Raw genomic sequence first — 8,673 nt, forward strand, 5'->3', positions numbered from 1 at the left:
GGCCGTCGGTGGGGTGCTCTGGGGAGGCTGGAGGGGGGCTGACGCTGCCAGGGAGGCGATGGGGGAAGCCCCCAGGAGCCCCGGTGGGCAATGAGGCCGCGCTGCCGGCTCGGTGTCACCCCCGCACGTTCCCGCCATCCCTCCCTCCCGCCCCGCGCCTGTCGCCTCCCGCTGTCGCCCGGCCCTCCCGGAGCGGGGTCCCTTCTCCCCGGCACTGCCTGCCTGGGAAGGGGAGCCTGACTCATCCCGGCCGCGCTCCGGCAGATGCCCGAAGGAGCAGCCTCATCCCGTCGCCCTGCGCCCTTGGAAAGAGGTAGGTGGCATGTTGCAGAGCTTGCCGGGGGATGCAATGTATGGGAGCGGGGTCGTGCCCAGGTCCCCAGCCATCAGGAGCTCCTTGCCCCCAGCTGTAGCCTGCCCCCGGGGTGCCCTGTCCTGGGGGGATCTTCTGTGGTTGGGGTGAGACTATGGCTGGCAGTGCTGCAGCCTGGTTTGTGCTCCTGACCATGCACATGGGAGGGTTTGGTGTCCAAAGTCACCTGTGTCCTGCCACACTGCATGGGCACCACTCCTGCCTTGCCAACCCTATGCCCTCTCACCAGTGCATGTCCATGTCTCCTGCAAACCCCCTTTCCCTGCTCCAGCCCCCCCTCCCCAAGCACTTTCTGCCCTGCCACTTGCAGCACGCCCCTCAAGGCACCTGTCACACGTGTACCCAGAGCATCTCGGGGGGCAGCCAGAGGTGGCATGCAGGATCTGGGGGTGACATTGGGGAGAGCGTCTGGAGTGACACACATAGCATGGGTTTTAAAAGGGTCAGTCAGCTTACTTCTATGAGATACCATCTCAGCTAAAAGACAGGGGACTCTTTTGTGTCTCTGGGGGGGCACAGATGTCCCACTGCAAAATGGGGTGCTGAGATCGACCAGTCCAGCAAGGGTTAAGGCATGTTTAATATCTGCAGAGCCGCTCCAGAAAGCTGACATCTTCCCAAATGAAACTCCCTCTTTCGGCATTTGCAGCCAAAATCTGCTCACCCACCTGACGACAGAAGTGCTTCACTGGTCCAGACCTGCAGAGGCTGGGGCAGGGGGGTGCTCTGACACCTCACCCAGCGCTCAGCTTGGCCATGGCGAGGACCATTTGTTGGGGGAGCAGTGGGGGGATGCAGCACGAGGTGAGGACTGCATAGCAAGTAGACCAAAGAATAGGTTGCTGGCAAGGAGCTGGGAAATGCTGGCTCTGCTAGTCACTGAGGAAGGATAAACGGGGGAGTCTGTAGGGCTGCTTTTTATTGCGGTGGTTTTGAACAGCAGCTTCACTCCCAGGCTTGGAAAGCAGATGATTAGGGAAGGAAATGAGGTTGCTGGCTTTCTTCCCGTTGCCTCAGGGGGGTCCAAGCCCGAGTCACCTTCCCAGGCTCCCTAACCCTGCCCAATGCTCTTGCCAGCCAGGGACTGGTATCGGCTGCCGAAGAAACCTCCGAAGAAGGGATTTGCAGCAGCCTTGGGCCCCCCAGCCTGGCTGTGGCAGTGGCTTTAGGGATGCAGGGGGTCCAATGGGCTTCACGCAGCAGCAACAGCATCAGAGGACACAGGAGCCCAGACTGCCTCTTTGCTCCCAGCCAAATGGTGGCTGATGCTGAGCTGCCCGGTCTCATTGCTCTTGATCAACTGGAATGGGGTCCTGGCAAAAGGGAGGTGTGAATCACCGAGAGGGAGACAGAAAAAGTCCTCTAGGACTTGGCAACGGTAGAGGCAGCACCATGGGTAGCAAACCCAAGGACTGCTGAAAGCCAAAGCGTGGTAGGAGGAGGCAAAATCCACTGAGGTCTCCCCTGTGATGCAAGAACAGATAAATATCAACATCCATGCCAATAAGTGGGAGGAAATCAGGCTTTTTCGCTAGTGCTGGCAGTTTCTTGCCTATGTTAGCAAGAATTGTAGCTCATTTCAGATCTAACCCTGTGACAGAAAAGGTGTTATTGAGAGGGCAGAGATGAATCTCATGCTTCCCACTGCTAGTCTCGGGGCAAGCAGGCAGGGATGGGCTCTCCTGCTGCAAGAGGTGTCCAGCAGAGAAACGCCTGCTGGGCACATTGGGATCAACTGATGGCTGTGGTTTAAAAAAAAAAAAGAAAGGAAAAAAGCCCAGCCTCCGGTATGGAAAAGGGTAACAGCCTTATGGGCCAGGAGCAGGAAGTGGGATGGAGATGCTCAGAGCTCTCCCCAACCTCCACTTAACTGCCCTGTGAAGGGAGGCTGAGGACATGTGGTTGTGACTTGGGTTGCAGGTGGCACCTCCCAGGTGTTTGCAAAAGCAGGAGCTCAACAAGGGCGCAGCTCTACCCTAATTTCATCCCTACTGAAGCCAGGGGACATTTCATCACTCCACCAAGGGGTGAGGGTTTTGGAAAGCCTCCCTTCAGGACTGTGTTTTGTGCCTGAGCCTGACACTGTCACACTTTCCCGAGCCTGAGAGTCCCCCGTTTAATCCATTGAACCCTATGACAAGCAGCATGCTCACCGTGCAAAACCCAGTAGTCCTGGTGCCCAGGAGAGGCCAGAGCTGTGACTTTTTGGGGGGATACTTCTCGACTCCCTTTTCTACCTCTGCATGACCCACACCCTGGTGGGTGTTTTGGTAAGAGCATGCAGCTGTGGGTCAGACAACTTGGGCTCTGCTGTGGGTTGCAATGTGTGTTGCTCCCTCCCTCCCTCCCAAAGGATGGGGATAAGGGATGGGCACAAACACGGTGCCATTACAGCTTTTAATTGGCCCTGAGCATGGCGTCAGCAGTGTTATAATGGTGGGGAGAGAGTGGTCAGGCCACCAGAAGGTTGTGGGACTGGGAACTCATCTGTCCACCCCTCTGGAAAGCTTCAGCCCTGCCATCTAGGCAGGGAGACATTTGCTCATTCCTCCTCACTCATTTTTAGTGCTGGATCAACAGCCATCATATGGTGTGTTGTTTTGTGTTCCCCAGGGCGCTGCTGCAGACTCGGCACCTCACGCCTGGGTGGCAAGGGGCTCCTGGCAAGGAAAAGCGGCCACCCCCGGTAAGTGGCTCCCACTGCCCAGCAGCTGATGCTGGGGCAGGAATCTGGGGTCCCCTCAGAGACCAGCGCTGCACCAAGAACTGCAAGGACTCCAGGCCCCAGCAAAGCAGGACACTAAATAGGGGTGCAGCGAGGGGGGGCTCAGCCCTGAGATAGATCAGCTCAGACTGGGAATTCAAAGGGATCGTGGAGCATCAGGGGATGGGGCAGCAGGGTTTCCCCCAAGCAGGAGATGAGAAGCAGCTGTATTCACCTGCTGCAGGAGCTCGGCTTAGCCAGGGACATGCTACCTATCTTTAATCACTGGCAGCAGGGCTGGGGGCCTGTGAGATCACCCCCCTCTGTGGGGAAGGAGCATGATTGCTGCTCAGTGAGGGGGTCCCAGCGAAGAGGCAAAGAGATCTCCCTCTCTGGAAGGCTGAGGTGCCTTGGTGTGCAACCAAGCAGGACCTGGGGTGCAATGGGGCTGTAAGGAGGGGTGCAGGGAGGCTAAGCACTGCTGATGAGGCAGATGTCTCACAATGAAGCCCAGTGGAGGTGAGTTTTGGGTGGTGCCACTGCACAAGCTTTCTCCTTTTTTCTCTGGCAGCCATGCCCCACTTCTTGGATTGGTTTGTGCCAGTGTATCTGATGATCTCCATTCTCATTCTGGTGGGCTTTGGAGCTTGCATTTACTACTTTGAGCCAGGACTCCAGGAAGCCCATAAGTGGCGAACGCAGAGGCCAATCATGGAACGAGACCTTCGGAAGACACTGATGATTCGGGACAACCTGGCCTTCGGGGTGCCCGAAGTCTGATACACTGACTGTTGGGTCCACAAGAGCCTCTCCTGGGTGGGCAGCAGTCCACAAGCGTTGGTAGGGATGACAGTCCTGCTTTGTGCAAGCGGGACTGATTGTCACTTTGCTCTTTGCAGATCTGGGTCTCATACTCACCACTCACCTTTCTGACCCTTTGCTTCTTAGGCAAGGTTTGTGTGGCACTGTAGACCTGGGGCTTCCCACACACTCACAGCCCTTCACCCAGCCAAGGACTTCCACTCCTCTCTATGGACGAGACTGATGAAAGATCTCTTGTTAATCACTTGAGTTTGAGCTGACTGGTATCTTGACATGACCCTCAGTAAGAAAGGTCTCTGCAGGGGTACCAGGCTTTTTACTAGTAGTCCCTGAGTTAAATCTAACCCAGTCTGTTTAAGTCCGGGGGCTATTTGGGGAGAAATAAATGGGATTTCAACCCAGATCGTTGCTTCAACTGAGCTCTTCACAGCTTGCTGAAGCTCTGTGCAGAGGGGCCAAGGGCTCAGCGAGCCCCAGGACTGAATTCCTTTACCCCTGCTAAAGGCACATTGCTACTCTGTGTCTATTTGGGAGATGGAGAACATCCATCCACCCACCCATCCATCCATTTCAGATGCACTACATTCAAATTAAAGATCTTTACTAAAGAGGTTTGTCCAAGTCCTGTGTCAAGCTGAGAATATATTGCAGCTCTCAATGACGGGGTGCTGCCCGACTTATCACATAAGCCTCTCCTGATCTGCCTGACCTTCTGCTTCTCTGCCATGGAGTGAAATGGGATAGACTGGGAGGCAGCTTGCACTTGTTCAGTCCCCTGCACTCCAAAGTCCCACGGCATGGACAGGGGTCTACCTTAACTGTCATCTCAATGAAAGCTGTGAAGCATCCCTCGACCCCCTTTCCCTGCATGTCTCTGAGAAGGGACACTGAGCCTGTCGGTGAAATGGGCCTGTTGCACCACCTCTGCTTTCTGGACCCAAGCCATATAATGTGGGTCTGGCACAAAATCCCATGTTCATAGACTAACCATCTGCACTTTCTGCACTGCTCCGGGGTTGATTGGCTACTGAAGCGCTGTGCAAAGGCATGATGCTGGGGCTAAGAGTGACATTCACATTTTCTCCCTCCTTGCCAGCCCAGTGTAATGCCCAGTGTGCACAGGGTAGTTTTGGGGGAGCTCTGAACCCATGGCAGGAGGCTGTGTCAAGAACCTCTCCTCACCTCTCTTCCCACATCAACACCCACCCTTTGGATGCAGCAGGTGCAGAGGTGATAACTGTGAGCACTCTGGGCACACTGGGATCCTGTGTGCCCCACTTCTGCATGTCCCAGGGGATGTCAGCCAGTGCCACCATGCCATGTCCACGTGTCTGCACATCCCATGCCATCACCTGTGCCTGCCAGTATCGGGGCAATCCACATCCCCAGCATGCTCCTGGTGTTCCAGCTCTGTGCCATAGACCCTGATGGTTGTTTTGGGCAGCAGGCATCCCCTAGGCCTGCTGCTGAAATCTGCCACAGACCCTGGTTGGTCTTGCGTCCCTCAGCCTCTCCTGTGAAACTCTCAGGGGAGGTTTTTTCCCCCATTCCCAAAGAGAGGAGGAGAGCAAACAGGGCCGGTTTAAGTGAGCGATGCTACATTGGTAATTCTCAAGGGATGGATGTTAATTTTTAGCTCTAAGGGTTTTGGCTGAGGAAGGAATGGGTCAGGACATCCTGTAAATATCCTGGGTCTTTCTGAGACATTTCGTCCAAAACCAGGCACACTGGCAGGAGTTTTCTGGCTCTGTTTCAGCCAGAGGACAAGTTGTGAGTCCTTCCTTCCAGTCAGCCGAAAAACAGAGATCATGATGCAAGTACCCCAACTGGAGAGTCTCACTCGGCAGGGAAATGCAATGAGTGGGATTACTGCTGTGCCCAAAGATACACTCACCAAGCAAAAGCTCAAAGAGCAGCTGTAGCATGAAACAGGTAAATCCCATGTATTTTTGTGCCTTGATGACTTGAGGCTGAGAAAAGGAAATGCTGTGGGGCTGGGCTGCACAGTCTTACGTGCCACCCTCAGCTGCATGGTTCACGTCCCCTGCTTTTCAGCACAACACAGCCATATCTCCAAGCACCAGCTTGGAAACCCACTTCCTTACCTCAACACTATCATAGCTGGGACTGCACAGCGAGCGGACCCTAGCTGAGCCATGGGATAGCAATAAAAACCTCTGTACTGGAGCTGAGGGGCTTGGAGCAGTCAGGGACAGGGTGGCCTGGTGGCCTGGTGGCCTGCCTCAGCGCAGGCTGCTCTGCCATTGCACCTCCTCCAAACCCACTTCCACTTGCTGAGTCAAAAAAGAAGAGAGAAAACCACCAGCCTGGTAAAAATGAAAGGTTGGGTCTGCCACTGCTGCTCTCGGCCAGCTGGCATCCATGGTGTGATGGGGCTCCCCGTGGGCGTCCTCTCTCCCCTCCTCTGTGTCCTCCTCTGCGTGCTGTCCTGGCCTCCGGCGCCTCCACTCTGCCCATGACTCGCCACAGAAACCAAGTGAAAAGAAGATTACAAAGACATCCGGGCTGGACTAGAGAGAAATTAGTTATTCATCTCCTCTGGCTTATGTTTCGCACTGTTTAGTCCTGACACAATAAGTATTAAGCCAGGCATTTTCCATGGGTATGAAGGACTTTATTGCCAATGGTGTCAAAGCCCTCCCCAGTGGAATAAAAGTGTGTGACAAACCATGTGGCTGATGCTTTATTTTCCTCTTGTTCCCCTCAGGAGATGCCTCCCTCCAGCACTGGGTAGGCAGCAAGGACCAGGCTGCAATGAGGTTTCCTTTACAGCAGGATAGTCTTTGTCCGCCTGGTTTCTGTGCTGGCTCTGCTGTGGGGCTATCTGGGAATAATTAAGCCAAAGGCAAAAGCTGCCTGAAAACTGAGCCTGTTTCTCCCCTGTGGGACCTGTGCAGCCAGAGAGACCTCAGGGGAGAGGGAAATAGACTCAGATACTGAATTAAACTGCATAAAGCATCAGAGAAGATACTTAGTGCTGGAAATACTGCACAGCATCAGGTTGGTCTTTTCCACCTTCTCTGTCTCTTTGCCTTTAGGGAAGCAGAGAAGTTACACCACCCCGAGCCCTGCTTTCCCCCTGCACTCCCTATGGCTTGCTGTGGGTTGGGATGGTGGTTCCCCCTCCATCTCTCTGCCCTGGCCACCCGAACGCAGGTGAGCATCACCCCTGTCGTGCTGTGGGTGCTATGGCTGCCCTGGCTCTCCTCTTTGCTCCCATTTGCCCACCAAACCATGCGTATTCTCATCCTATCCCACCAAAAGACCTTTCTCCTCTCCTCCTTGGTTACTGCATTGCCCTTCAAAGTCTCTTTTATAGTAAGGAAGGTGTAGAGCAGCAAGCTGACTCCCTGTAATGGATGCCCTCTTGACCCTGAAAATGCCCCAAAGCTGGCAAAATTAAGAAACAATCAGAATAGTGGAGAACCAAAATAAAATCAGAATAAGGGAAAGAAGTGTCAACATGGATGAACACCCCACCAGCAAACACTGAACTTCCCCAACATTCGAAAAACTCAGAGATTTTAATTGTTTGTTTTGGCTTTTTTAAATCACACTCATTGTTCTCCGGAGCAGGCAGCACAGGCTCCCTCACCTCCTGCCATGGTTGTGGGGCTGCCCGTGGTTTTGGGGGGTTGCCTGTAGTTGTGGGGCTGCCGGTGGCGTGGGCTTGCCAGCGGTGGGGGCCAGGAAGGCACCGGGCAGGGGACAGGAGCGGACATGGCGCCAGGCGTGGGAGTGTGCCGGGCAGGCCACAAGTGCCCCATTGTCCCGGCCGGAGGCGGGCTGGCCCCCCCGGGCCAGGGCTGCCGGTGGGGGCTCAGGCCTTTGGACGACGGCGGCTGCACCCCAAGACTCCACAGCCCCAGCACCGGGGAAAGCCTGCCCCCCCCAGCCTGGCCCGTCACCCCTCACCCTCGCACCTCAGCCTCCAGCCCACCGCCGCCCGCCATGGAGGAGGACGTCGCCCCTCACCGCAGCCGCCTGCCTACCCTGGGCAGCCCCAGCCGCATCCCGGCCCCCCCGCCACGACGGGATGGCCCCCTCGGCATCCCCAACGCCCCCACGAAGCGGAGCTGCCTCTCGGTCACCCTGTGCCGGGCCGGCGGGGGGCTCCCCTGGGAGCGGCTGCGGGGCCCGGCCCCCATCACACCCGTCCCTCCTCGCCCCCGTCCCATGGCGGCCGAGGGGCCCCAGCGAGGTGGTGGTCCTGGCTGGGCAGAGGCTGCCCTGGCGGTGAAGATGGGGGTGCCCTGCTCCCCGCCGTGCTCTGGTGGGTCTCCGCTGCCGGGATGGGATGGGCAGGGGGGAGGGAGGCACCGAGGGGTCCTTCGGTGGTGGCAGCACCATGGGGCTCGGCGTGGGGCAGGGTCTTTGGGAGCTGTGGGGGACATGGGGGAGGATGGGGGCTTCCTACCCTGGCTGTGATTTCCCCTTGGCACACACTGGGAACACAGTGGGGAGAAGGCAGGCGGGAGGTGAGCCCGTGAGGCAGTGAGCCTGGCACCTGGAGGGGAAACGGGCAGCTGTGGGCACCATGTCAGGAGCTGCTATGGGCAGTGGGAGACCTGTCTGTCTGTCCATCTGTCCAGAGGTCCTGTTAGACCACTCAGCCAAGCCTGTGTAACCTTTCAGTGCCAACAGTGATTTCTAAACACAACCATAACCCACAGCAGGTGGAGGGACACATGGGGACAATCCCTGAAAGGACATCAGAGGGTCAGAGCAGTCCCAGATGTTCGTGCCCTGGCAC

The 8,673-nt window shown here is 56.5% G+C and overlaps 1 long non-coding RNA gene across 1 annotated transcript; it reads left to right on the forward strand.

Moving 5' to 3' along the window:
* Nucleotides 1-22: 22 nt before the first annotated feature.
* LOC106901536 lies at nt 23-6,590 on the forward strand. Its single transcript, XR_001414320.1, has 3 exons — nt 23-313; nt 2,987-3,059; nt 3,649-6,590. It is a non-coding gene; the product is annotated as an uncharacterized LOC106901536 (long non-coding RNA).
* The last annotated feature ends 2,083 nt before the right edge of the window (nt 6,591-8,673 follow it).

This window comes from Calidris pugnax, unplaced genomic scaffold (assembly GCF_001431845.1).
Source record: "Calidris pugnax isolate Ruff unplaced genomic scaffold, ASM143184v1 scaffold44, whole genome shotgun sequence".
Taxonomy (NCBI): domain Eukaryota; kingdom Metazoa; phylum Chordata; class Aves; order Charadriiformes; family Scolopacidae; genus Calidris; species Calidris pugnax.